The following is a 26,548-nucleotide window of genomic DNA, read 5'->3' as shown; positions in this document are numbered from 1 at the left end:
TCCGCATTACAGTCAGACTTTCAAGAATAGTCAGTATGTTGCTTTTTCTCCCAGACATCCTAATTTCTGGTGTGCCCACAAAGTCAAACCTCTTAAGTCACCGGAGTCTGGATAGACTTCCTCTGCTTGGATTCAGGTTTGTTCAGTCATATCCAGACTAGAGCCGTGCTGGGAAGTTCCTTGTTAACAGCAGTCTGGGATCCCAGCTGGGAGAGGGGCCCAGGAGTTGCATCCACTCCACAAGTGAGATTTCCTGTCTTGTGCATTTTGGGTGGTTATAGCATCCTTGGCTTCTACTCCCTAGATGCTTGCAGCAACCCTCCCCGAGTCGTGACAACCAAAACTATCTCCAGAGGTTGTCACATGTCTCCTGGAGACAAAATCACTGAGACAGAACAACTGAACTAGGAAGAAGTCATAGCACATTGTCAATTCGCTCAGGTTTTTGAAACAACATGCATACTGCTGGGGGCAGAGGGGGTGGGGAGAGACAAGTGCAAAGGTGTGAATTCTACAGACAGTCCCACCTGCCGGGGTGCTCGAGGCTGAGCACGGCGTGGAGAATGAGCTTGCTGCTGTTCAGCCGTCCCTGGTCTCCTAGTGTTTCAAGTTACACATATTACTTGGCTCTAAATTCAAACCAGTGACTTTTTCTGGTACTCAACCACAGAGAGGTCATAAAGGCAATTTTTTAAAAAACATTTTATTGGAGTGAGTTCCAAAGAATTGATGCTTTCAAATTGTGGGGCTGGAGAAGACTCTTGAGAGTCCCTTGGACAGCAAGGAGATCAAACCAGTCCATCCTAAAGGAAATCAGTCCTGAATATTCATTGGAAGGACTGATGCTGAAGCTCCAATACTTTGGCCACCTGATGCAAAGAGCCAACTCACTGATAAAGATCCTGATGCGGGGATAGATTGCGGGCAGGAGGAGAAGGGGGCAACAGACGATGAGATGGTTGGACGGCATCATTTGAGCAAACTCCGGGAGATGGTGAAGGACAGGGTAGCCTGGTGTGCTGCGGTCCATGAGGTCACAAAGAGTCAGACACGACTGGGCAACTGAACAACAGCAACAACGTGGCTGCTTCACAATGCTGTGTTAGTTTCTGCTGCACCGCAAAGTGAATCAGTCGTATGTGTGCATATATTCCCTCTCTTTTGGGTTTCCTTCCCATTTAGGCAATTTTGACTAAAATCAGGTTTTGCAAACCCAGGCCTGATCCCAGACCCTGGCTACCACGTCACCATGTGACCTGGGAGTGGCACTCTTGTGCTGAATGCTGTCAGAACTGGCTTCCAAAGACACGTGGCAGCCCCATTGAAATCAGCCTAGGTGGGGGCCCCTCCTCTCACAGGAGGGCCCCCAGAGCACCTAGGGCCCCTCAAGCCTCTCCTTCTGCACCCCTCCCTCTAGCATGAGTGTTCTGGAATTGTTTTTCTTGAAACTGGACACAGGGTTAGCTCTAAGTCAAGTACCTGAAGCCCGAGGGCACCCTAGGGCTGCCTAGGAGCCGTAGGAACCCAGAAACCCAGTGGGGCCACCCCAGAATGGACAGCCTTGTTGTCAGGGAAGCTTGAGGCTGGAGACCTCAGAATCTGGGAGCCAAGCAGGACCAGGAGCTGAAGTGGGCGTGACCAGACAGGACAAAGCATCTATTATTTATTCGGCGCTTCCTGTGTGCTTGGCAGTGGGACCCAAGCTTGGCTGCAGGTTAGAATCATCTGGAGGAGAGGGGTTTTAGAAATCCAGGCTGCTCCCCTATCAATGACATCAGAATCTCGGGGGTGGGCGGCTCAGGGATTTTCAAGCTCTGAGAAGAGCTGTGATGCATAACAAGGCTGCACTCTGAAGGGCGTTGCTCAAAGTGCTTTCTCTGCACCATTTCATCCTCTGATTTCATCCTCACCGCTGTCCTTTTGTTGGGCATCCCTGATGGCTCAGTGGTAAATAGTGAAGTTGCTCAGTCATGTCTGACTCTTTGCGACCCCATGGACTGTAGCCCACCAGGCTCCTCTGTCCATGGGATTTCTCAGGCAAGAACACTGGAGTGGTTTGCCATTTCCTCCTCCAGGGGATCTTCCCCACCCAGGGATGGAATCCAGGTCTCCCACATTACAAGCAGATGCTTTACCATCTGAGCCACCAGTGAATAATCCACCTGCAATTCAGGAAATGTAGAAGATGTGGGTTCGATCCCTGGGTCAGGAAGATTCCCTGGAGGAGGGCGTGGCAACCCACTCCAGTAAGCTTACGTGGAAAATTCCATGGACAGAGGAGCCTGGCGGGCTGCAGTCCACAGAGTTGGACATGACTGGAGCAACGGAGCATGGCACGGCCCTATTGTCACGCCTGTCCTACAGATAAGGAACCAGGCTACAGGGAGGCTCAGCACTGGCCTGTGAGAGTTGGCACCAGGCTGAGGCCACTTCCAGAGTCCAGCCTTCCCGGCATCACTACAGACACGAAGGCACCCACTGTGTAGCAGAAACAGCAGGGACCTGGGTTTGAACCCTGCTTCTGCCCCCGCCCCCCCAGTGCCTGTAGGGTGGGATTCTGGGCAAGTCATTTCATTTCTTTGATTCTCTCAGCCTCTTATCAGCAGGATTGGGGCCAGTGGGGCAGGCTGTGGAAGGGGCAGGTGTTGTTATTCTTACAGAATATTGGAGGATTCCATGAGTTGCTGCTTATGAAGGTCCTTAGAGCAGTTTTGTGCACAGTTCAGTGCTTGATTGCTTATCCTTAGTATTAGATGATGTGGCCAAAAATGGGTCAGCAGCTGAGACAGTACGTGAGAAGGGAGCATCTCTTGAAACGAGTTATCAGTCAAAACCCTGAGGGGCTGCAGGATGGGCGGCAGGAATGGGAAGGGAGGGCAAGGCTGGGGCTGAGGCCAGGAGGGGTCCAGCAGTCCAGTGGATGGGGACCAGCAAGAGGGGACGAGGGCAGGGCGGCCAGGGGCGTGTGAAGGGACCACGGCAGATAGCGCCGCTATGTCATCCACATCCCGTCCCCCATGCTCCTGATCACGGGTAAACACAGTGTCAGCCCAGCGGGGAAGGTTTATGACCATTCCCGTTTCCCGTGGCATCCCCTTTTCTTTTTCCTTTTTTCCCCCTCAACCTATGCCAGGCTTCCCTGTCCTCACTCTCTCCCAGAGTTTGCTCAAACTCATGTACATGGAGTCGGTGATGCCATCCAACCATCTCATCCTCTGTCGTCCCCTTCTCCTCCTGCCCTCAATCTTTCCCAGCATCAGGGTTTTTTCCAATGAGTCAGCTCTTTGCATCAGGTGGCCAAAGTATTGGAGTTTCAGCTTCAGCATGCAACCCTTCAGGCACGGGTAGTGTTGATTTTTTTGGTTGCTTGCGTTTCTAAACTTTCCATTTTATATTGGGGTATAGTCGGTTAGCAATGTTGGGATAGTTTCAGGTGGACAGCAAAGGTATACATGTATCCATGCTCCCCCAAACTCCCCTCCCATCCAGGCTTCCATGTAACATTGAGCAGAGTTCCCTGTGCTATACAGTAAGTTCTTGATGGCTATCCATTTTAAATATAGCAGTGTGTGGGCAGGGTCCATTCAAAAGCGGACATTAAAAGAGGGAAGGGGGAGAGAGGGAAAAAAGGATGTGCCATTCATTTCTGACAATTCAAAAGTAATACTTGTGTGCTTAGTAGGTCACAAGTCTTACTTTTTGATACTTGTACATGATAATAAGAACTATTATACAACAAACCAACCAGAAAGTGTGAATAAGTAAAAGAAAGAAAGAACACAATCCTATCCACGTGACACTGTTCATACTTGTGTGCATACCCCTCACCTCCTCCTTTAGACACATGTAAAAATAATTTTAATTCAATTCTATTATCACATGCTTATAACTTGTTTTTTCACTTAAATTATCATGAACAAAAAAAATAGTCATGAAGATCTTTGACACTACGCTTGTTTCTGAAACAAAACTCTTTCTAAGCTTAAACCACTTCCAGTGGGTCATGTAACTTAGGATAGGACCAACCCACCGGCAGAAGATCAGATTGTTGCCAACTGTTTGTTATTATAAACAATGCTCGTAGAAACCATCTCTAATGATAAATCTTTTCTTTTTAACATTTAGAATTTTTTCCTTATCTTTCCTTTTTAACGTTTAGAAGGTTTTTTCTTTAGGATAAATTCTTAGAAAGTAGATTGCAAGGTCCAAGGTTTTGCTTTGGAAAGACCCTTTTTCTTACTGAAATATGCAAACACTCATAAGTAAAGCAAGGAGTGTCACGAACATGTAAGCACCCTTCACCCAGATTAAACAACTGTCAGCTCAGGGCCAATCTCCTTTTATCCTCTCCCTTGGCTTGTTTTGAAGCAAATCCCAGACATATATCATTCCATTCATAAATATTTCAACACATATCTCCAAAACATGAGGCAAGAGCAGGCTCGTTTTTAAAGCTCCTGGGCGATATTATCAAGCTGCCTGCCAAAAACAAATTCTGCAATAATTTTCATTCCCACCATCAGCTTAAGAAGGTGGCAACTTCTCAGTTTTGTCAACCGGGGCTGCATCCATTCAGTGTCCCTTGCAGGGGAAAAATATGAAACACACAAAGCCGAAGCAGAGAGTTCAATAAAGGTGATTTTGAACAGAGAGCCAGAGACAAGGAGAGTGGAAAAGCTGCAAGAACAAAGAAAGCAGAGTGAGAGAGTCCGAGAGCCAGAAGCTTCCCACGAGCAGCCCTGGGATGGAGGGATGAAGGCAACAGGTGAAGCAAGCAGAGCCCAAGGGCCAGGGCACCCACCTGGAGCCAGAACACCCCCTCCCCACCCAAGAAAGGGTCAGTGCCTGCAGGAGACGCCACCAAAAGCAGACAGCGTGTTGCCGGCCAACATCTTGGCCTTCTCTGCCCACTGAAGCCGAATTAAAAAATACGAGACAGAGTGTATGGAAATAGAAAGGTGGCTTTAATCTTCAGCCAGAGGAGAGGGCAACACAGTAGGCTCGTGCCTCAAAAACTGTGCCCCCCCAAACCCCATGAGGAGTCTAGGGGCTTACATAAGATGAGGGCTTGCAGTCAGGTTTTGGCACTGGTTTAGGCTCAGAGGGTAAAGCATCTGCCTGCAATATGGGAGACCCAGGTTCGATCCCTGGGTCAGGAAGATCCCCTGGAGAAGGAAATGACAACCCACTCTAGTATTCCTGACTGGGGAATCCCATGGACAGAGGAGCCTGGTGGGCTACAGTCCACAGGGTCCCAAAGACTCGGACACGACTGAGCGACTTCACTTTTGCAGTCAGGAGTCGCTGGTAAGGAGCAAAGGTGTTAGGAACTTGGTTTCTTCTCCTCTTGCATTGCTTCAAAGACAGTTAGAAACTGGTGTCAGTTAGCCAGTAATTGAGTCTGACAGTTCGGTGGCCTCCTTTCTGATATATAACTACAAGGGGAAGGGTGTTGTAAGGGTAAACACCAGATAGGGGATGTAGTTAGCATAGGGTCAAAGGAAAACGTATGAATCACAGCTCCTGCAGAGTAAGGGGGCAGAAAGGCAAACTTAGTTCCAGACATTCAGAGATAGGAGCAGTAAATGTAAAAAACAAACAAACAGAAAACTAGGAATGTTCAGGCCTGCTATTGTTCTCTTTATCTTCTTTGTTTTCAGGAAAGGGAAAAAGGAAAACTCATTCGTCTTCTTCCCTTTCTGTCCACAAGAGTGAGCAAGGCCCCAGGTTCCCCACTCAGCCCCTCTGCTCCAGCAGCCAGTCCTAACCTGAGGTCAGTGGACAGCAGAGTCTGGGCTATGAATTTGCTTCAGCTCTCACACTGCATCCTTCCCCCACACCAATCACTGATACAGGGAGCTCGTCTGAGGGCCAATATGCCGATGACCAGCACTCTGAGCATCGCCATTTTAGTTGAAGTTTCTTAACGAACACAAGCTCTGTGTGCTTCAAAAATACCTGCAAGGGACTTCCTGGGGGTCCAGTGGTTAGGACTCTGTGCTTCCGGTGCAGAAGGCTCGGGTTGGATCCCTGATTGGGGAACTAGGATCCCGCATGCCTCATAGAGAGGCCAAAAAATAAATAAATAAATAAGAGGAATAATAATATCCGATCGATTTTAAAATTATCTGCACATCATGAGGGAAGGTACGAGACTGACTAGTGTAAAGTGTAGACCACAGACACATGCTGTTGGGAAGAAGGCATATTAGCGCGACCCATTTGAAGAGGAATTTGTCAATATCTCTCAATATTTAAAAACACCAGCTCTTTAGCATAGAAATTTCCCTTCCAGAGATGCAGGCTTCCCTGGTGGTTCAGATGGTAAAGAATCTGCCTGCAATGTAGGAAACCCAGATTTGATCCTTAGGTCAGGAAGATCCTCTGGAGAAGAGAGTGGCAACCCACACCAGTATTTTTCCCTGGAAAATCTCATGGACAAAAGAACCTGGCAGGTGACGGTCCATGGGGTGACAATGAGTCAGACATGACTGAGTGATTAACACATAGAGATATAGGCCTCATATACTTGCATATAATAAAGCAGTGTGTGTGTGTGTGTGTGTGTGTGTGTGTGTGTGTGTGTGTGTGAGTGTGTGTGTGTGTTCATTTTGGTATTGTTCATAATAGCACAACACTGGAAAGAACTGACATAGCCATAGGTATCTGATTAAAAACATGAACAAGTTAGTCGAATGAGAGATTCAACTAAAGAATCTAAGAGATTTAGATTTAGATTTAAAGAGTCTAAGAAATCTAAGATTTCTAAGAGATTCACCTAAAGAAATACTGTTTTCATGTTGAGGTACATCAGAAACCAACACAATATTTTAAAGCAAGTATCCTTCAATTAAAAATAAATTTTTAAAAAAGGGTGCAGGCCATGCTTCCATATGCTCATCAATTAATATGCAAGTAAAATAGTTCTCAAAGTGTCTGCAATTATTCTGCAGGTCGAAGCAGCAGCTGTTGCCCTTGGGGAGAGGATGCAGGGATTAGAATGGAAGAGAGACCTTTGGACCCTTTATACTCTCAAAGTTGGTTTGCGGTGTTTTGTATGAGACGGAATCTTGTGAAATTGCCAACGTGGTGTCATTTTTGACCCGCAAAACAGCACTTCCGCATGATCCAGGCTAATGTGAAAGAAGTAACTAATTTTTAAAATATCAGCAGTAAAAGTTATGACCTTGGTATGTGAATTTGGAGATGACACTTTCGGTACGATAGGGGGGCCATTGATAACGCCACCCCACCCAGCGTCAGGATGGATCTCACAGCTCTCAGAATTCAGTTAGAAAAACCAGACTGGCGTCTCATGACTCGGTGCTTTCAGGGGAAATAGTCACACAAGGATGCCTTCATGACGATCAAGACAGTATCAACTTGCTTTAAATTGTCGACTGAAAAAAACATAGTCACAACATGTTTATTTAATTTGGTGGGAATGTTTAGGACTCTGAGCCCAGAAGACAGCATCTCAGTAGCTCTGAGAAAACTGCTCCAAGGAGGCAGGACCGGGAGTCAGGCTATACAGACTTGGTTGCAAGTTTGCAACAAAGGGGCAGGGTGTCTGAACATCAAAGATTGGGTATCAGTTTAAGGAATTTAGCATTCTGTGTATTGGAAGAAGCATGCCTCTGGGCTCACTAAATTCTTTCCTTTCGTGTGCGCCTCAGCTCTCCGGGGCCAAATCCTGCTTCCTTGTTCACCTTAAGGAGTGGCAAATGGCTACTTCTTGCATTTCCTCAGCTCCTCAGCAATCACTGCCACTGTGTGGGGCTGGGGTGGGGGAGGTGGCGGCATCTGGTGGATCATAGTTTGCGGAGCCCTCATTCACATCTGGACTCCAGAGATTGCTGCTGGCTGTGACACTGGAGTATAGGCGATTAACAATGTTGTGTTAGTTTCAGGAGTTCAGCAAAGTGATTCAGTTCTCCATGTACACGCATTCATTCTTCATCAAAATCTTTCCTCCATTTAGGTTGTTGTATAATATTGAGTAGGTCCTTATTGGTTATCCATTTTCATTAGGAGGATAATTGCTTTACAAGATTGCATTAGTTTCTGTTGTACATGAAGTGAGTCAGCTGTATGTTCATATACACTTCTCCCCCTGAACCTCCCTCCCACCCCCATCCCACCCTCTCGGTCACCACAGAGCACGGACCCGAGCTCCCTGTGTTACACAGCAGGTCCCCACTAGCCATCCGTTTTACACGTGGTAGCGTGTACATGTCCGTCCTAATCTCCCAGTTCATCCCGTCGTCCTCTACCCCCGCTGTGTCTGTATGCCCATTCTCTATGTCTGTGTCTCTATTCCTGCCCTGGAAATAAGCTCATCTGTACCATTTTTCAAGATTCCACATACATGCATTAATATGCAAACCTTTGTTTTTCTTTTTCTGACTTACTTCACCCTGTATGGTAAAACAGTCTCCAGGTCCATCCACATCTCTACAAATGACCCACTTTCATTCATTTTTATGGCCAAGCCAGACTTTATTTTGGGGGGCTCCAAAATCACTGCAGATGGTGATTGCAGCCATGAAATTAAAAGATGCTTACTCCTTACAAGGAAAGTTATGACCAACCTAGATAGCATATTGAAGAGCAGAGATATTACCTTGCCAACAAAGGTCCGTCTAGTCAAGGCTATGGTTTTCCAGTGGTCATGTATGGATGTGAGAGTTGGACTGTGAAGAAAGCTGAGTGCCGAAGAATTGATGCTTTTGAACTGTGGTGTTGGAGAAGACTCTTGAGAGTCCCTTGGACTGCAAGGAGATCCAACCAGTCCATTCTAAAGAAGATCAGTCCTGGGTGTTCTTTGGAAGGACTGATGCTGAAGCTGAAACTCCAATACTTTGGCCACCTCATGCGAAGAGTTGACTCATTGGAAAAGACCCGGATGCTGGGAGGGATTGGGGGCAGGAGAAGAAGGGGATGACAGAGGATGAGATGGCTGGATGGCATCACCGACTCGATGGACATGAGTTTGAGTGAACTCCGGAAGTTGGTGATGGACAGGGAGGCCTGGCGTGCTGTGATTCATGGGGTTGCAAAGAGTCGGACATGACTGAGCGACTGAACTGAACTGAATTTTCCACTATTTATACTTACCGCATCTTTATCCATTCATCTGGCATTAGACGTTTAGGTTGTTTCAATGGTGAAAGAAACTGATGGGTCTCAGTGAAGACAAAAACCAGGACACACATTTGAATGACCGACTGAATACTTGGACCAGCAACTGAGATTTTAATACATATATAGAAGGAACAACAAGCACGTTTAGAGAATGGTAATGAGTGAGCTTTGTTTGAAACAAGTTGAATATAAACTGTTTATGGAACAGCAGAGTGCAGATACCTAGCTTACACTCTAATTTGAGTCCAAATATTGATTAGTCAAACTTCCCTGGTAGCTCAGCTGGTAAAGAATCCGCCTGCAATGCAGGAGACCTGGGTTCGATCCCTGGGTTGGGAAGATCCCGTGGAGCCAGCTGGTAGGCTATAGTCCATGGGTTGCAAAGAGCTGGACATGGCTGAGCAACTAAGCACAGCACAGCATAGCACATTGAGTAGTCTCTGCCCAGAGGTTTAGATACTAAGGCCATCAGTAGGCAAATTCCAGTTAAATCGATGAGGGTAAACAAGAAGTTCCAGGGAGATATGGTGTCTGTAGAAGGGAGCCAAGTTGTCAGGGGAGCGTGAGATCTAAGAGGTGAGAAGAGGAAGAGCCACCTACCAGGGAGACAGGCAAGGAGGAAGGTTTGAGAAGACAAGAGCCAGGAGAATGCAGCTTCTTGGAGTGATCAGCAGCATTAGACACAGTAGAAAGAAAAAGACAAGCATGTCTGCCGGTTGGATTAAGAGGTTGTTGGAGCCGTTTGATGAGGGTGAAGAAGGAGAATGAAAGAGCCAGCTTAAAACTAAATATTAAAAAACTGAGATCTTGGCATCCGGTCCCATTACTTCATGGCAAATAGGAGGGGAAATGGAGGAAACAGTGACAGATTTCCTCTTCTTGGGCTTTCAAATGACAACAGATGGTGACTGCAGCCATGAAATCAGATGATTGCTTCTTGGCAGGAAAGTTATGACAAACTAGACAAGGTGTTGAAAAGCAGAGACATTACTCTGCTGACGAAAGTCCATACAGTCAAGGCTCTGGTCTTCCCAGCAGTCATACATGGTGGTGAGGGCTGGACGGTAAAGAAGGCAGAGCACCAAAGAACTGATGCCTTCAAACTGTGGTGCTGGAGAAGACTCCTGAGAGTTCCTTGGACAGCAAGGAGATCAAACCAGTCAATCTTAAGGGAAATCAACCCTGAATACTCATTAGAAGGACTGATGCTGAGGCTGAGGCTCCAGTACTTTGGTCACCTGATGCAAACAGCCAACTCATTGGCAAAGTCCCTGATGCTGGGAGAGATTGAGAGCAGAGGGAGAAGAGGGAGTCAGAGGGTGAGATGGCTGGAAGGCGTCACCAATGCAGTGGACATGAACTTGGGCAAACTTTGGGAGATGGTGAGGGACAGGGGGCCTGGCGTGCTGCAGTCCATGGGGTCACAAAGAGTCAGACATGACTGGGTGACTGAACAACGGCAACAGGTGACTTTTGAAAGAGCAGTTATAACTGAAATTGGTGGATGTGTTGTCAGGGGTTGAGGAATGAGGTGAAGGTGAAGGACACACAGAGAATGCAGATTACTTAGAACTTTGGATCAGGGGAGATGGATAAGATGACACCTTGGAGGACCTCCAGCTCACTGGAATTTTATGATATGAAGGAGGTTTGAGAAAGAACTGGTAGAGAAGAAGCAGAGAAGAGAGAGAAACTGATGATTCTTCAGAAGAATCTGGACTGATGGAGTCCAGAGCAGAGAGATCAGGAGGGAACAAAGCCAAACATCCTTTGAACTCTAATTGCCCAAATGTGTATCCATCCCCTCAAACCCCACTGGTTAGCTGGGAGCTCATATCTGATAGTGTCTGATACATGGGTGTGCTCATTGCTGAGTATTGCGTGGATGGCTGGGTGCCATAAGTATATAAGATCAGAGCAATGTGCATGAGATGGCCAAGGTTTGAAACATGAGCTCATCCAACAGAGCTCCAGCCCTCCTGAACAAGGCAATGATCAGCAGTAAGGAAATCCCCAAGACTGACTTCCCAGCTGCACACTTAAAAACCAAACCCCAACCACATTATGCTGGATAAAGGCCCCTCTGGTGAGAGTTGCTGGCTTAGAATCAGAGAGGTTAGAAACCAATAATATTTGTGTTTAGATTAACTGGACATCTTAATAGCACTGATTTTTATTAGCTCATTTAGTTTGACTTATAAGAGGTTACTGTGGTTGTGTGTCTTGCTTTGTCTCTTGGTTGGGAGATATAGTCAGATTTCTTCTCAAGGCATTTCTTTAGGATTTCAGTTGGATTTCTCTCCCAGAGTGACTAAGGGTCTGATCACTCACAGAGAGAGTTGAAGAAAGGGTTCTTGTCTCTGATCAACATCTCCGTGAACTGTGGTCTCCATTATTCATGCCTTGTCTCTGGAAATAGTAACTTCTTGGGCTTGCAGTTGGCTGGATCAACCAGAGAAGTCACCTACAAGATGGCTGGCTGAAAAGATGCAAAAAACCAAAACAAGAATTGTGGTCATTTGGGTGGGGGGGGCGGGGAGTGAAGGTAAATAGGGAAAATAAAGAATTCGTATTTATTTTGAGGAGTGATAGGGTGGCTCAAAACTCACTCACTGCTTGGATTCTGGCTTCTTCACATTTCCCATTTGGACAGGCAAACCTTCATGAAGCTCCTCTGACATGGCAATTTATTCATGTAAAATTTAATTGGCCTCTGCACTATTCTACACACTTAAAGAACATCAAAAGACAATAATAATACACCTTCTTCAGAATGCTTTTGGGAGTAAATGAGACAGTATATATAGAATTTCCTGGTGACCATTCATGGAAGGTGCTGACATAAAGGTCAGTACAATGATGATGGTGCTTCTCGTACATGGAATATAATAATACAGGGATGTACGGGATGGAGAAGGGTTGATGGAATGATCATTGAGTTGAACATCTTATTTGTCTGCTGGGTTGTATGCTCCATGAGTCCAGATACCATGCATGCATGCCTGCTAAGTTGCTTCAGTCCTGTCCAACCCTGTGCAACGCTATGGATTGTAGTCCCCAAGGCTCCTCTGTCCATGGGATTCTCTGGGTAAGAGTGCTGGAGTGGGTTGCCATGCCCTCCTCCAGGGGATCTTCCCTACCCCGGCTTCAAACCCATGTCTCTTATGTCTCCTGCATAAGGTCTCAGGCAGGCTCTTTACCACTAGCACCACCTGGAAAGCCTGAATCCAGATACCACTTCTGCCTTATTCACCTCTCTGAATCCCTAGCACAGACTCTCACACATAAATATTTAGTTATTAATAAGAAATCATTCTCAACTGACTGTTGCCAGTTAAGTTATAGAATGTCTTCAAATTTTGTGCTCTCCATCTGTCAACATCCCAAGTCATAAGGTCCTGCTGACAATTAAGAAAGTGCAAGGCACTGCTACAATGCCTGCTCCATGGAGATGCTCAGGGCCCAGTGATTCCTGTGGATCACTTCCTGTTTGAGGGCTCAGCCCAGTTGAACTGTGTTGTCCCTGAGCAGGAGTGCCTTCAGCGCTCCTCCAGTGACTCCCCATGTGCACAGGGGAGGAATTAGGCTCAGGGATGTGAAGGGAAGTGCCCCAAACCACTCACCCAATAACAGACTGAGCTGGGGCAGGGCTAAGATGCAAGAAGTGTGAAGCTGGTCAATGCCTCAGGGTGTGTCTGCTTTCACTAGGGAGAAAACCCACTCATCTGTGAAACAGTTAAATACATAAGGCTGATTAAACATCAGAAGTCCCATGGTTGGGGAGGAGAGTGTGAGCAGGAATATGGAAGGGGGCAGCATGGAGAAAGTGGGACTTCAACTGGGCTTCTGGAGGGGAGAAAGGAGGCGATGGGGAGGGAACAGAATGAGCCAGACCTCAGAGGTGAGGATGGCTGTGGTCAATCCAGATGACAAAGAGGAGAGCCAGGTCACGGGAAGGAGACAAGGCTAACTGACCTCTTCCACGTCTTCCGTGACCTCATGCATGCCTGTCACGGGTCTCCACCCTAGTTTATTTCACTGTCGACTTAAAAACATATTCGCAACCTAAAAGCTGAGAATTATATTTTATTTGATGGGAATTTTCAGGACTTCAAGCCTGGGAGGCAGCATCTTACATAATCCTGAGGAACTGCTCCAAGGAGGAGAAGTGGGAGGAGCCAGGTTATATAGTCGTTTTGCAACAAAGGGCAGGCAATCCGAACATCAAAAGATTATTGTTAATAAAAGAAAAGCTAGACATTTCAAGTTAAGGAATTTAGAGCTCTTTTAGGTATGGGAAGAAGCAAGAGTCTGGGCTCATCGAAATCATTCCTTTGCTATTGCATCTCAGCTCTCTGGAGCCGCTATCCTGTATTTTCATATCCTGAGTTCCTTGGGGCTCACCATAGGGAGTGGCTGCATGTTAGGGTTGCCAGATAGCAGATATGCTTTCCTTCAGAGTCCCCTTAGGGCTCACCAACTCACCATCTGTGGTGACTAACTGCTGATGACTATGATATCCTTTGTTTCCTGATACGGCAGGAAATCCCATTTCTCATCATCCTTCCACAGAATTATGAGACAGATTGTTGTTGCCCTTTTATAGCTGGAGAACAAAGACTCCTTTGATGTCATTATTGTTCAGTTGCTAAGTCATGTGTGACTTCTTGCAGCCCCATGGACTGCAGCACATCAGCCTCCTCTGTCCTCCACTATCTCCCAGAGTGTGCTCAAATTCATGTTCATTGAGTTGGTGATGCTATCTAACCATCTCATCCTCTGCCACCCCCTTCTCTTTTTGCCTTCAATCTTTCCCGCCATCAGGGTCTTTTCCAATAAGTTGTCTCTTCACATCAGGTGGCCAAAGTATTAGAGCTTCAGCATCAGCATCAGTCCTTCCAATGAATATTCAGAGTTGATTTCCTCTAGGATTGACTGATTTCATCTCCTTGCAGTCCTATAGAGTCTCAATAATCTTCTCCAGCACTGCAATTCAAAAACATCAGTTTTTTGGCACTCAGCCTTCTTTATGGTCCAACTCGCAAATCCATACGTGGCTCCTGGAAAAACATAGTTTTGACTGTTTGGGCCTTAGTTGGAAAAGTGATGTCTCTGGTTTTTAATACACTATCTAGCTGTATAGGAAAGCTGTTGCCATAGCTTTTTTTTTCCAAGGAGCAAGCATCTTTTAATTTGATGGCTGCAGTCACTATCTGCAGGACACCTTGGTATATGACAAAACTGATATTTGAACCAGGTCTGCCTAATGACAAAGCCTTTGTGCTTTACCCCCAGTTATGCATCTTCCTGGGGTGGGTGGCAAGAGGTGAGCTCTCCCAGTAGAACTGGGGAGCTCTTTGTTCTACTCCTGCGTAGCTGAGTGAAACAAGCAAGTGATTCAGCCTTTCACCTTCCTCTCCTCCTCTATCAAACAAGACAGGAACGGCTCTCGTTTTACAGATGGGAGTAACAGTTCCTCCTCTTTGTTTATCACAGATCGGCTCAGGGCGTGTCTCCTGTGGGGTTCTCTCCCAGGACGTGGGTTGATGGGGTGCCGTGGCCACTTTCCTCGAGGGAGAGTGGGAGCGTGACAAACCAGGCGTGGCCGTTAGAGCTGCTACTCAGTGACATGCTCACCTCCACTTTTTTGGTCAAGGCAAGTCCAGTGGTCACACCCAAGTTTAAGGGGGTGGGAAATGTCATCTTATAATATATCTGCATGGGAGAAAATTGCAAATAATGACTCCCGCAAAAAATAATAACTGTATCACTCTGAATGTTCTATAAGAACTCTTTCTATTCCTGAATCCTCTCCATCCTTAGAACTCCCTATGTGATTTTAAACCTCAGGATGAAGAATGTAGGCATGAGTCTAATAATTGGGAGCCTTTAAGATTTCCTGACAAATGGGAGGGGACATGGGTAAACCTATGGCTGATTCATTTTGATGTTTGGTAGAAACCAACACAATACTGTAAAGCAATTACCCTCCAATTAAAAATAAATTAATTTAAAAAAGAAAAAACTTCCTAAGAAGGAAGGTTGGAAATGCTCAAGTTCCATAAGTCAATGGAGACTACAATCAAAGTAGTGTTGGAGCAAAGACAAAGGGGATGGAGTGCAGGGTGTATTTACAGTGGGAGAACCCGAAAAGGTGGCAGCCATGGAAAAGATTCTGAAACAATCCAGGGGCAGCCTGGACTTCAGATCGTGCTGATGGAAAGAGGAGGCAATTTTACAGAGACATTTTATGCAATAAACACTCACGGACTATCTACTCTGTGTTAGCACTGTGCGAGGCTCTGGAGGCACAGAAATGGACAAGAGTGACTGCAGAGACACTTCCAGTCCTGGTGGGTGAGACAGACATGAACAACTCTTCCTTTTAGGAAACAAATGGAGTCAATGAAACTTGACCTTGGATGCGGCCACTGGACTTGCTTTGGCCAAAGGAGTGGAAATGAGCGTGCCACTTGTCTACTTCTGATATCACCCCTGTGCCCAACTCAGAGAAAGATGCAACACTTATTTGTATCCCAAAAAGGTCAACCTGAAACATCCCTTTAGTGAAAGGTCCACATTCTACTGAAGATATCACAGGGCATCTGGGAAAAGTCCTGCATCGCACACAAAAAAAATACGGCTACCAAGGTTACCAAGCCCCATTCTCCAAAGCTCTTCTTCCCTCATCTGTGCCCTTACTACAGCTTGCTTCACTTTCTTGTCCTGGGTACTAACACCCCCTCCAATATCCGTAATGTTCTTTCTTTTCTTTTTGCAGAGCAAGTTAGTGTTCCCCATCAGCCTGTCAGAGTCTCCATCACCATCCTAGCAGAGGATCAGCCCTCTTGGAACTCCTCCTCTTTAGAAGGGAAAACAGGTGGTGAAGACAGCCATCAGCTTTCTCCATCTCAGTCCATCGCTCTCCCTGACACCCTTTACAGAGCAGAGAACTATGGCTTCAGCTAATCTATGACTTAATCTTTTCTTGGAGAACTCTGAGAAGACAAAGCAGGCCTCCCACCTCTGCTGGCACTCCTCTTGCTTCTTGGCAGACATCTTCCCTCTTCCTTTTGGCTCTGCCTTGTCATTTAGGACAGAAACATGTTGGCCTGGATCCATGGGAGAATCCACTGAACTTGACGGCCGGGGGATTTGCAACTCTCTCCGGTTCTCCACCCCAGTGCTCGGATTCCAGGCACTTGGGAAAGAGGATGGATGTCCCTGCTTGGTCTCCTATGGATCTTTCTCCCTCATAGAAAGGGAAATTCAGCTCCCAGTGTCACAGCCATATAAGTAGAATTAGCATTCCAAATAAAACTAAATATGCTCTGTTCAGTTTAGTCGCTCCATTGTGTCCGACTCTTTGTGACCGCATGGACTGCAGCACACCCGGCCTGCCTGTCCATTGCCAACTCCCAGAGCCTACCCAAACTCATGTCCATTGAGTCGTTGACGCCATCCAACCATCTCATCCTCTGTCATCCCCTTCTCCTCCTGCCTTCAATCTTTCCCAGCATCAGGGTCTTTGCAAATGAGTTAGCTCTTCATATCAGGTGGCCAAAGTACTGGAGTTTCAGCTTCAACATCAGTCCTTCCAATGAACACCCAGGACTGATCTCCTTTAAGATGGGCTGGTTGGATCTCCTTGCAGTCCAAGGGACTCTCAAGAGTCTTCTCCAGCACCACAGTTCAAAAGCATCAATCCTTCAATGCTCAGCTTTCTTTATAGTCCAACTCTCACATCCATACATGACTACTGGAAAACCATAGCCTTGACTAGAAGGACATTTTTTGGCAAAGTAATATTCCTCCTAGAATGATAAAGCAACTAACAAATATCGTGGTTTTTGTTTTTCTAGGGGATTTTTGGTTTCAATATTTGTTTGTTTAGCTGGGCCAGGTCTTAGCTGGGGCACGTGGGGTCTTTGATCCTCCTGGCAGCATGCGGGGTCTTTCACTGCAGCATGTGAACTCTTAGTTACATCAGGTGGGGTCTGGCTCCCTGTCCAGAGGTTGAACCTGGGCCCCATGCAGTGGGAGCGTGGAGTCTTAGCCACTAGACCACCAGGGACGTCCCCATGTTTGCAAATATATAAATAAACAAAGCAATGTTGAATGAGTGACCTAATGTATCAATGACTAGTGTCCATTCAGCGAATGATGTTGAGATCACTTCCTCCTCCTTGTCCTGATTCACAGCTGCTGGCTGGACTCTTCCTCATCCCCAGCATATCCTGGGCATGGAGAAGGCCCACATCTCTAAAGCCTTGAAGAGAGCTCCTGTCTTCACCTCAGTTGGGTCTCTAAAGTTTCCCCCAGATCCTAGAGAAGGGCCTGTGACAAAGCCCTTCCTCTTCTTGGGAAGCAAGTAGAACTAAAGAAGCTTGAAGCAAGTCCACCAACCTCTGCGTGTCCTTTTCCTGGAAAATAAATGAACAAACCCAGGATGGTTAAGAGGAAGGAGAAAATGTGCCGTGTGCAGAAGCTCCTACACAAAGCCCTCTTGTTGGGGAGACAGTGCCGGCTGAGTGCTGTGTTTCTCTTAGAGACAAAAACAAACACCCAACCCAGCTGCTCTGGTGCAGATGACTGGGGAAAGTTGGGACTCTGGTCCACAGAGGGCGTAACAGGGCTCAGGACACCTTGCACCTTAAAGGTGACCGCCTGCCCGAGGTCACGAGCTTTGCTGGCCATTGCAGACCAACTGCCCTGAGCCCATTCTTGAGCCAACAGTGGATGATTGGATACCACCCACTGTTTAATCATGTTTTATTATTTTCTGTATTTCCTAACGTTTTGATATCTTGGGGCCTTGCTGCCCAGAAGACACTTCTATTCCCAGGACCAGCCAATTTCTAGAGATGGAAATCTACAAACAGTAAATGCTGGAGAGGGTGTGAAGAAAGGGGAATCTTCCTGCACGGACGGTGGGAATGTGAATTGGTATAGCCACTGTGGAAAACAGTATGGAGGTTCCTTAAAAACTGAAAATAGAACTAATATATGACCCAGCAGTCTCACCCATGGGTATGTACCCTGAGGAAACCATAATCAAGAAGAAACTCATACCCCCAGTATTCACTGCAGCGCTATTTACAATAGGCAGGACATGGAAGTAACCTAAATATCCATAGACAGAGGAATGGATAAAGAAAATGTGGTACATATATGCAATGGAATATTACTTGGCCATAAAAAGGAACGAAACTGGGTCCTTCACAGAGACTTAGAGATGGATCTAAGCTGATGGACTTACAGAGTGTCACAACAGTGAAGTAAGTCAGAAAGAAAAAACCAAGTATCATATATTAACACATATATGTGGAATCTAGAAAAATGGTATGAAAGTGAAGTCGCTCAGTCATGTCAACTCTTTGCAACCCCGTGGACTGTAGCCCATCAGGCTCCTCCATCCATGGGATTCTCCAGGCAAGAGTACTGGAGTGGGCTGCCATTTCCTTCTCCAGGGAATCTTCCCAACCCAGGGATTGAACCCAGGTCTCCTGCATTGTAGGCAGATGCTTTACCGTATGAGCCATAGGTGATCCTATTTCCAACACATAAATAGAGACACAGACATAGATAACAAAGGTATGGACACCAAGGTGGGAAGTGGGGGTGGGAGGAATTGAGAGATTGGGATTGACATGCTTAGTACACTGTGGATATTATGTGTAGAATGGATGACTAAAGCAGACATACTGTATAGCACCAGTAACTCTACTTAACGCCCTGTGTGGTGACCTGGATGAGAAGCAAGTCCCAAAGGGAAGCCTGTCTGTATAAGACAGTGGATTCATTTTGCTGTATAGCAGAAATGAACACATTGTAAAGCAGCTCTACTCCAATAAAATTAATTTGAAAAAAGAAAAAGGAGGAAAACAATCCAGCTGCAAGTCTTCCTTTCAAATGCAAACCTAGTAACCCAAAGCCCACACCACCAACATCTCCCTTATTGGGCTCACACAGGACTCTCACACGCCAGGCCAACATTCCCCTGCTCTGATCTCCGCACCACCCCCCCTCCCCAGGAAGAGCTGGGTACCAGACAACCCAGGACAGTCTCTACTCTGCAGAACCTGATGAAATCAGTCAGAGCAGCTAATGCTAAGCCTGCCTTGCCCATAGCTTCTCACAGAAACCCCAGTACAGGCTCTTGCCATGTTCTCCTCCCACTGTCTGCCTCCTGACCAGCCTTGGTGCTTCCCGCTGTGGCCCTACATGGTGTGATGCGTCCCCTTCCCCTGGGAACTGTGGCTGGCCGGTAATTTTCAATGGCAGTCATCGCCTGGCCTGTGTACCTTACTATTTCTGAATAACAATGAAACTTACCCTTTCAGACATTCACCATGGGCAGAGGGCTGGAAGTGATGTTGGCAATATCTAACGGTTGCATAGCTTTATCTTGGATGGGGAAAAGGGTCAGTGACTAGTGTCCGTCTCTGGGCGTCCTGAAACTTCTGTCTCACTGGATTAACAAAATCCAAATAATTCTTAGGGCAGAGAGGTGAGTCACTGACCATCTGATAGGTCCTGAAACAGAGAATTAGTACGGGTTTCCGTGTGTCCTCATTTTGCAGTGAAGTTTGTCAGAACCCAAAGCCTTCTCAGGTGGCTCAGGGTAAAGAATCCGCCTGCCAGTGCAGGAGATGTGGGTTTGATCCCTGGGTCAGGAAGATACTCTGGAGAAGGAAACGCAACCCACTCCAGTATCCTTGCCTGGGAAATCTCATGGACAGAGGAGTGGAATCAGAAGAGTTGGACGTGACTTAGCAACTAAACAACACCACCAAAGTCTATGTAAAGGAAATCAACCCTGAATATTCATTGGAAGGACTGATGCTGAAGCTGAAGCTCCAATACTCTGACCACCTGATGCGAAAAGCTGAGTTGTTGGAAAAGACCCTGATGCTGGAGAAGACTAAGGACAGGAGGAGAAGCAAACAACAGAGGATGAGATGTTTGGATGTCATCATTGACTCAGTGGACATGAGTTCAAGAAAACCCTTCGAGATATTTAAGAACAGGGAATCCTGATGTGCCGCAGTCCACAGGGTCACAGAGTCGGACATGACTTAGCAACTGAATAACAAAGCAGGTATGTTTCATGTCACCTCAGGAAAGAACTCATCCTTGAACCTTATTACCCCTAGTGGGGAAGGAGGTGAGGACGACTCCCCATCCAGAAAGCAGAGAAGCATCTTCTTGGTAATTAACAGACATGGAAAGGAATGAAACCAGACCCTGATGCTGGAAAAGACTAAGGACAGGAGGAGAAGGGGGTGACAGAGGATTAGACGGTTAGATGGCATCACCGACTCAATAGACATGAGTTTGAGCAAACTCTGGGAGATAGCGAAGGACAGGGAAGCCTGGCATGCTACTTTTCATGGGGTGGCAAAGAGCTGAACATGACTTAGCCACTGAACAACAGTGATGAGACACCAGCTTTCCCTTGCTTGGTATATTTCACTGTTACAGACAAAGGCTGCAGGGAACACCATCACACTTGAACCTGAGCAAACTTTTACCAGTAAATTCCTAGACTCAATGCCTATCTGGTGGATTCCTGAGTCAGGGGATGCTTGTAGTTTGCACACCAGTGCACATGTGTGTGTGCGTGTGTGCTCAGTTGCTCAGTCGTGTCCAACTCTTTGCTACCCCATGGACTAGTATGCAGCCCACCAGGCTCCTCTGTCCATGGAATTTCCCAGCAGGAATACTGGAACAGGTTCCATTTCCTACTCCAGGGGATCTTCCCACCCAGGGACTGAACCTACACCTCTAGCATTGTCCTCACCTGAAGGGTGAGGGTGGATCCTTCTACCACTAGGCCATCCAGGAAACACACTGGCGGGCTGTGCCAAGCCTCCACTTTTGAAAAGCACCCCAGCATAATGCTCCTAAGAGGAGTGGATGACAGAGCCTCCTCTCATGGGTGTTAGCTCATTTTAGAAACAGAGCTTCAAGCTCTTTGTAATTCCTCTCCTGACTCCTGACTCCCCAGGCAAATCGAAGATCCCCAAGTGCCCTTCTGTCTCTGTTATGACAGCTTCCTGCAAGGATTTATTTAGCTATAATTTCCCAAAGGCAGAGGAAAGCTGGCTTCACCTCTGCGCACCCAGTGTCTTGATCACAGCGGGTGCTCCTTTATTGGCTCCTTGGAGTCCCTTCTGATCTCACAAATCCTGTAAGTCTAAGTTGGAACAGTATTTTATTCACCTATGTTTCTCTAGGCCTGAGCTTAGTACCTAACATGGGCAGGTGTTCAAGAAAGAGTTCTAGAGAGCAGCACATTCCCAAGAAGCCAGGTCAACCGTGATGGGCTAGCTGCTAGTTTTCAAATCTATCCCCTCTGCCCCTTGAGGCAGATGGAGAGAGGACAAGTGAAGGAAGGAGGGGGAAGGGAAGAGGGAGGAGCAGGAAGGAGGGAAAGAGGGAGGTAGGGAAGGTTGGGGGGTGTTGGAGAGGGAGACAGAGAGGTAAAGAGGAGGGAGAGGGGAGAGGCAGGGAAGAGAGCTAAAGCTGCATCTTCTGGGGTTGCACAGACATGGATATAGCTTTGCTTGAGGACAAGATGCAAGAGTCTCAGCTCTGCCTTTAGAGAGGTTCTACGTTGTAACATCCCTTCTACATGAGAGCTGGACTATAAAGAAGGCTGAGTACTGAAGAACTGGTGCTTTCAAATTGTGGTCCTGGAGAAGATTCTTGAGAGTCCCTTAGACTGTACGGAGGTCAACCCTAAAGGAAATTATCAGTACTTCATTGGAAGGACTGATACTAAAGCTGAAGCTCCAATACTTTGGCCACCTGATGAGAAGAGCAAGTCACTGGAAAAGACCCTGATGCTGGGGAAGAGTGACGGCAGGAGGAGAAGGGGACGACAGAAGATGAGATGGTTGGATGGCGTCACTGACTCAATGGACATGAGTGTGAGCAAACTCTAGGAGATAGTGAAGGACAGAGAAGCCTGACGTGTTGCAGTCCATGGGGACACAAAGAGTTGGACAGACTTAGAGACTGAACACGGAGAAGGCAATGGCAACCCACTCCAGTACTCGCCTGCAAAATCCCATGGGTGGAGGAGCCCAGTAGGCTGCAGTCCATGGGGTCGCTAAGAGTCGAACACGACCGAGCTACTTCCCTTTTACTTTTCACTTTCATGCACTGGAGAAGGAAATGGCAACCCACTCCAGTGTTCTTGCCTGGAGAATCCCAGGGATAGGGGAGCCTGGTGGGCTGCTGTCTATGGGGTCGCACAGAGTTGGACACGACTGAAGCGACTTAGCAGCAGCAGCAGCAGTGACTGAACAACAACAACTGGATAATCTAGGATATTCTCCCGATTTCAAGATTCTTGACCTTAACCACATCTGCAAAGTCCCTTTGCCCAGTAAGGTGATATATTTTAAGGTTCTAGGCATGAGGATGAGAATATATTGAGATGTGGGGGGTGTTATTCTGCCTGCCACAGGCAGGGAGCCCTCCTGGGTCTAAGGTCTAAGGTCAATGTATCTACACAAGTATTAACAATGATTGTCTTTGGACATATAAGGTTGTGGGTAATCACTATCACCTGATTTCATTGTGATTGAAAAGATACTGAATTACAATAAGAAAAAAATAATTTTTAATGGCTCCGTTTGGTTCAGTGTAGGAAGTTGCCTGGTTCTATTATTGGATATCTAGGTCACTGGCAGCCTTTATCTATTAGACTTTGGCACCAAGCAGAAATAACTGGCAGAAAATGAATTTGAAATGAAAAACAACTAGTACAGGACAAAGCAAAACAAGGCAAAGAATTTTTAAAGTGGCCAGCTGCCTTTACCATGGTCTGGAGACTTCTGAGAATTCCCTGGGATGCTTTCAGGGGCTCACAAAGTCAAAGCTACTGACCTACCACACTAAGATGCCATGTCTTTTCACACACCCCTCGGGAGTGGACAGCTGGGGTTTCCAGAGGCTGCATAATATCGTGACAGACTGGATACAGACGAGGGGAGCCCGCTGGCTTCTGGCCAGGCAGGAAAGAGATTTTCAAAAGCATAAAACAATGCCATTCTTCTAATTATCTTTTGTTTTGGAAAATATAGTGATTTTTCATAGAAATGTTTCTATTAACATGTTGTGGGTTTATTATTGTTCAAAACAATGCTTTAGGGGACTTCCCTGGTGATCCAACAATTAAGAATCTGTCTTCCAGTGCAGGGGATGAGGGTTCAATCCCTGGTCAGGGCACTAAGATCCCATATGCTACAGGGCAACTAAGCCCACTCGCCAAATCTACTGAGCCCACAAGAGAAGCCATGCACCCCAGTGAAAGACCTTATGTACTGCAAGCTAGGGCCCAGTGTAGCCAAATAAATAAATACTTTAAAAAAATGGTATAAAATCTTATTTTTAATTTCTAATACAGTAAATATTAACAACTATGACTCACAGAAACGGAACTTGTTGGGATGTCTCCATAATCTTGAAGATTGTGAAGAGGTCCTGAGATCAGATATTCTGACCACTGAGACTGAGAGTCAACAGAGTAGGGTCAAAGCCCACCCAGAGGGACGTGACAAGGACTAGATAGGCCTGGAGGGGCTGGAGCCTGGGCTGGGGGCAGCAGTGGAGGGGTGGGCGGAGGGCTTAGGAGGGTCTCCCAGGCTACCAAGGAAAGCCCCCATTCCCCACCCAAGACATAATGAAGGGTGAGCCAGCTGACAGGGCACTTAGAGAGCCTGCTTTCTCCGCCCTCAGAGCAGTCAGGAGGGATGGGCAGTGAAGACCCTTTCTGAATTTCTGACTTGCTGATTCCAGTGACCTAAGGAATTCTCAAAAAACAAGTTTGGATAGAAGGATAAATCTAGTTTTCAGAAGGTGGAGGGTGAGGTGTGTGGTCTTCTTGTCACCACCTACGATGTGGAAGACGATGCTGAAGAAAGTAGCTCTTAAAAGTTCTCAGCACAAGGAAAAAAATCCGAACTATGGGTGGTGATGGATGTTAAACAGACTTATTGTGGTGGTGATTTTGCAATAGACACATATCTGCTCATCATGTCATACACCTGAAACTAATATGATGGTCTATGTCAACTACATTTCACTGAAGGAGAGAAGATGTTTTATTAGTAGAGACTTACCATTCTCTTAAAAATAAAGGACAAGGAGTTCTCTGCTGGTCTAGTGGCTAAGACTCCGCTCTCCGAGTGCCGGGGTTGGAGTTCAATCTCTGGTGCAGGAGCTAGATCCCATGTTGCACAAATAAGATCCGGTATGGTGAAAACAAACAAACAAAACACAAAAAACGGTGCTATTTTAAAAATAAATAAAAAGGGCAGGATGATCGTTTGTCCCCTTGAAGGCAAAGGGCTATGGACTATAAACCTGACTTTGCTACTGACTGATTGCAGTGGGTGTGCAGTTCTGAGCCTCTCTGGTCCTCAGTTTCCCCATCTATAAAATGGGAATTAAAGCATCTCCTACTCAGGGCTGTTGTAAGAATCCAGTGAGCCCCAGGGCAGGGAAAGTACTCAACACAGTGGTCAGTAAACCGCCTCTTGTTAAGGGACAAGGCTGCGGGGAGAGTTGGATCTTTGGAGGCAAACTTCCCTCTGTTAGGAAACTTGCATCATTCTAAATGCACATTCTTTTTCTCACCCAGGGCTGACTTAGTCACCCACTTGGCAACAGTGGGGACCTTGGTGGCTCACACACTTGCCTAAACACACACCCTGGGAAAGGAACCCGAGCAGGGGCTGGACACACCCAGCTGAGCGGCCCGCCCCGCCCCACCCCATCACCCGATGTCGCCCCACTCGCGCGGGCCAATCAGCACGGCCACAGCGCTGGCCAGGTACACGGGGGCACCTGGCAGCAAACCCCTGGGATGCTCTGGAGCGCTCTTCCGGCCCCTCCCAAACCTACAGGGCTGCCAGCCTTCCCGGGAGGCCTAGACTCTCACCTTTGGCGTGCTCTCGCCCAACCCGTTCATTTTAAAGGCCCCTTTCCTTTAAAACTCAGGAACCTTAATTCCTTAGCAGCCAGGGGTCAGTGGGTGGCTTGGGGCTGGCAAAATGAGAGAGCCTCCCTCACCAGGGCATTTTGGCCTTGAGGCAGCTTTTTTTTTTCTCCCCTTGAGACCAAAATTGGCTTTTTTCCCCTTGGCTGGCAAAGATTGTCAAGGGGAGGTGACTGCACAGAGAAAGAACTGGAAACCTGGGGGATATCACCTAGATGTGGAGACAATGGAAGGAAGGTGTGACTGCCAGGCTACCCCCACCTAATTTCCCCTTAGAGCTAGGGAAGATCTGAAGTCCCTGTTGGGTGTTCTCTTGAGTACTTACTAAACATCAGGTATCCTGTGGAAATGCTTTTTTTTTTTTTTTTTGAAATGCTTTTTACATTATTATCTCATTTAATCTTCTTGCCTGTTATTTTTCAGTCCCTAAGTCATGTCTGTGACCCCATGAACTGCAGCATGCCAAGCTTTCCTGTCCTTCACTCTCCCGGAGTTTGCTCAAACTCAGTCCATCGAGTCAGTGATGCCATCCAACCATCTCATCCTCTGTCGTCCCCTTCTCCTTTTGCCTTCAATCTTTCTCAGCATCAGGGTCTTTTCCAATGGCTCTTTGCATTAGATGGCCAAAGTATTGGAGCTTCAGCTTCAGTATCAGTCCTTCCAGTGAATATTCAGGGCTGATTTCCTTGAAGATTGACTGATTTGATTTCGTGGCAGCCCAAGAGCCTCTCAAGAGTCTTTTCCAGCACTACAGTTCGAAGAGATTTGTATCATTGCCTCCAGTTTGCAGATGAGGAAACTGAGCTCCCGGGATGATGGTTTAAGCAACCAGTAAGCAACAGAGCCAGAAGGCAAAGCTCTTGGTGCAAACGCTGCACCTTTCCGCCTCTCTTACTCCGTGATGGATCAGCTAGCATCCAGCAGGGAGCTGTCACTGAACACACCAGCTTGGTGGGCGGAGGAATGTGGACTGAAAAGAACTGCAGAATTTAAAAGTTGAGAATTATGTTTTATTTAGCAGACTTTCTGAGAACTTCAAGCCTGGGAGACAGGACTCTCAGATCTCTCTGAGTGACCCCTCTGAAGAGGTAAAGGAGAAGATAAGGTATAGAGGAGTTTTTGCTACAAAGACCAGATAGTCAGAACATCAAAAGATTATTAAATGAGTATTAATTATTAATGTGTTTGTCCCTCAGTCATGTCCGACAACATGTGGCCCCATGGACTGTAGCCCACCAGACTCCTCTGTCCATGGAGTTCTCCAGACAAGAATAGTGGAGTGGGTAGCTATTCCCTTCTCCAGGAGATCTTCTGCCCCAGGGATAGAACTCAGGTCTTGAACCTGATGGACATTTAGGTTGCCTGTACTGCAGGCAGTTCTTAACCATCTGA

General features: G+C 46.8%; 1 long non-coding RNA gene across 1 annotated transcript; it reads right to left on the bottom strand.

The window, feature by feature from the left end:
* Positions 1-13,210: 13,210 nt before the first annotated feature.
* LOC132660025 (uncharacterized) lies at positions 13,211-24,822 on the bottom strand. The gene is made up of 2 exons (XR_009601176.1): positions 24,279-24,822; positions 13,211-17,567 (listed from the first exon to the last, which is right to left on the bottom strand). It is a non-coding gene; the product is annotated as an uncharacterized LOC132660025 (long non-coding RNA).
* Between the last annotated feature and the right edge of the window lie 1,726 nt (positions 24,823-26,548).

Source organism: Ovis aries, chromosome 6, assembly GCF_016772045.2.
Source record: "Ovis aries strain OAR_USU_Benz2616 breed Rambouillet chromosome 6, ARS-UI_Ramb_v3.0, whole genome shotgun sequence".
Taxonomy (NCBI): Eukaryota; Metazoa; Chordata; class Mammalia; order Artiodactyla; family Bovidae; genus Ovis; species Ovis aries.
The sequence above is the reverse complement of the archived record's forward strand: the minus strand, read 5'-3'. Positions and strand labels throughout refer to the sequence as shown.